The sequence below is a fragment of the Gekko japonicus genome, unplaced genomic scaffold (genome assembly GCF_001447785.1).
Source record: "Gekko japonicus isolate JY-2015 unplaced genomic scaffold, Gekko_japonicus_V1.1 scaffold505, whole genome shotgun sequence".
NCBI classification, from domain to species: domain Eukaryota; kingdom Metazoa; phylum Chordata; class Lepidosauria; order Squamata; family Gekkonidae; genus Gekko; species Gekko japonicus.
This window is the reverse complement of record NW_015169788.1, coordinates 373478-375740: the sequence shown is the minus strand read 5'-3', so window position 1 is coordinate 375740 and position 2263 is coordinate 373478.

Sequence of the window (2263 nt, the reverse complement as noted above, 5' to 3'; positions counted from 1 at the left end):
GAGCAGGAAGATGAGCCAGACAGGAGGGGAAGGGGGGGCAGGCCCTGCGGTGGGCCGGAGAGCCTGGGGGGGGAAGAGAGGCCGGCTTTCAAGCTCCCACCCCTCGCTAGGTGACCACATGTTGGGTGTTACAAGTCAAAACACTTCAGTAGTTACAGGGTTAATGATGATGTTTAAGTCACATGTTTGTTTGTAACCAATCTGTTTAGACAATAGGAAGCCCGGGAGTTTTCTCCCTGATCTAGGGATTCGATGGGGACGAAAGTGTCAAGGTGTATTACCATTTTATGGCTTCTCTTCCCGTTCTTTGTTCAGAGGGAGAAGGAGACTCCATTAGTCTCTTCCCGTTTCACCTTTTAGCTGTAAAGATGTAGCCATATTAGCTCTTTGTTATTTTCATATCCTGTGTACCTTTTTCCCATGTTAGCTTTATAGTAAACCTATATATTTTAAAACACACCATGGACTCAGTCTCTTAATACTCTGCTGACTTACTCAATAAGAATCCCAACACCACACCAACCTGTGATGGGGGGGGAGATTGATTTGTGTGCACCCCCCATGCCTCCCCCATAAACCTGTGCCCCAGGGGAGGAATGGGGGTGGGGGTGGGGCTTCCTGGCCAGTGGGCAGTGTCTGGAGGAAAAGCTGCGGGGCTGGCCACCAGAACTCTGGCTGCACCACAAGAGACTCAGGCTTCTTCCCCCGGGGTTCTTTTGGGCCTCACAACAAGCCTGCAGGGTGGGCTCCAGTGGCCGTCTCCTGGCAAACAGGGCTCTGCATCCTGACCTCCTCTAGCCCAGCCGAGGCCCTCAGTGGGGGCCCCCCCGCCCTTCTCCGGGCAGGCCAGTCAGCCTCAGGCCTGAGACTCGGCTGCCCGGGGAGGGGGCAAGCTCCCCACCACGGACAGCTTTCAGGAAGAGGCTGGACAATCTCAGGGATGCTTTAGGCTGGTCCTGCATTGGGCAGGGGGCTGGACTGGATGGTCTCTGTGGCCCAACCCTGTGATTCCAGAGCCCCACATCCCCCTGGAGGCCTGGGCCTGTCTGCCTCCACTGCTTGTGGGGCCAGACCCTGAGCCCCGCCAGCTTTGAGAGCCACTTTGGTGTAGTGGTTAAGTGTGCGGACTATAATCTGGGAGAACCGGGTTTGATTCCCCACTCCTCTGCATGCAGCCAGCAGTGGTGTAACCTTGGGTCAGTCACAAGTTCTCTCAGAGCTGTTCTCTCAGGAGCAGTCCTCGAAAGAGCTCTCTCAGCCCCGCCTCCCTCACAGGATGTCTGTTGTGGGGAGGGGAAGGGAAAGGGGTTTGTAAGCCACTCTGAGACTCCTTTGGGTAGTGAAGGGCAAGTGTTGGGTGTTACAAGTTAAAACACTTCTTCAGTATTTACTGGGTTAATGATGTTTGTTAAATCACATGTTTGTTTGTATCCAATAAGTTTAGAGAGTTAGAAAGCCCGGTAACTTCAGATCTAGTTTGTTGTTCTGATTGGAGGCCAGAGTGCCAAGTTTTAGCATTTTATGGCTCTTTGTCCTGAGCAAGAAGAAGCTTGTCTTTGCTCTCTTCTGCCATGTTCTGTCTAGCTGTAAGGATGTAGGAATATTAGCTCTTTGTTATTTTACATCCCGTGTACCTTTTCCCCATGCTAGGTTGTAGTAAACTTTTATCTTTTAAACACACCATGGACTCTGACTCTTTAATACTCTGCTGATTTACTTTAAAATTAAAAAAAGAATAACCCCTCTTCCTCTTCTCCGGGGTGCCCAAAGCTCTGTGGAGATATCCACAGCTCCCCAAATCCCTTTCATCTGCCCCCATGTAAACGAAGCAGAAGGGTCAGTCTCTGGCCCCCTCTCCCGGGAAGAGGCGAGAGGAAAGGCGTCTCTTTGCCCCAGACTCTGGAGAAGCACTCCCCGGCAGGGCAGAGCAGAGCAGCCCTCCCTGGAGGTGAAACCGAGGAGGCCGCCGCAGCCGCATTGGCGCCGAGACTGCAGTTCTTGTCCCCTTGGAGACGTTGGGTGAACAGCTGGACTCCCCTGAAATGCTTGCGCCTCCAAGAGCCCCCGGGCAGCCAGAGAGCGTCTTGAGACCAGACCGCCAGCTCAGCCACCAGGGGCCACCTGGAAAATACCGCCCACGTCCCACCGCAGCTCCCCACTTGCAAAGGGGAATTCAGGGATGCAAATTCGTTCCACCTGGCAGAGGCGGCAGAAGGGTGGGAATTTCCTGCCCTTCCCCTTGCACTGCCCCCCCCCCCCCCCC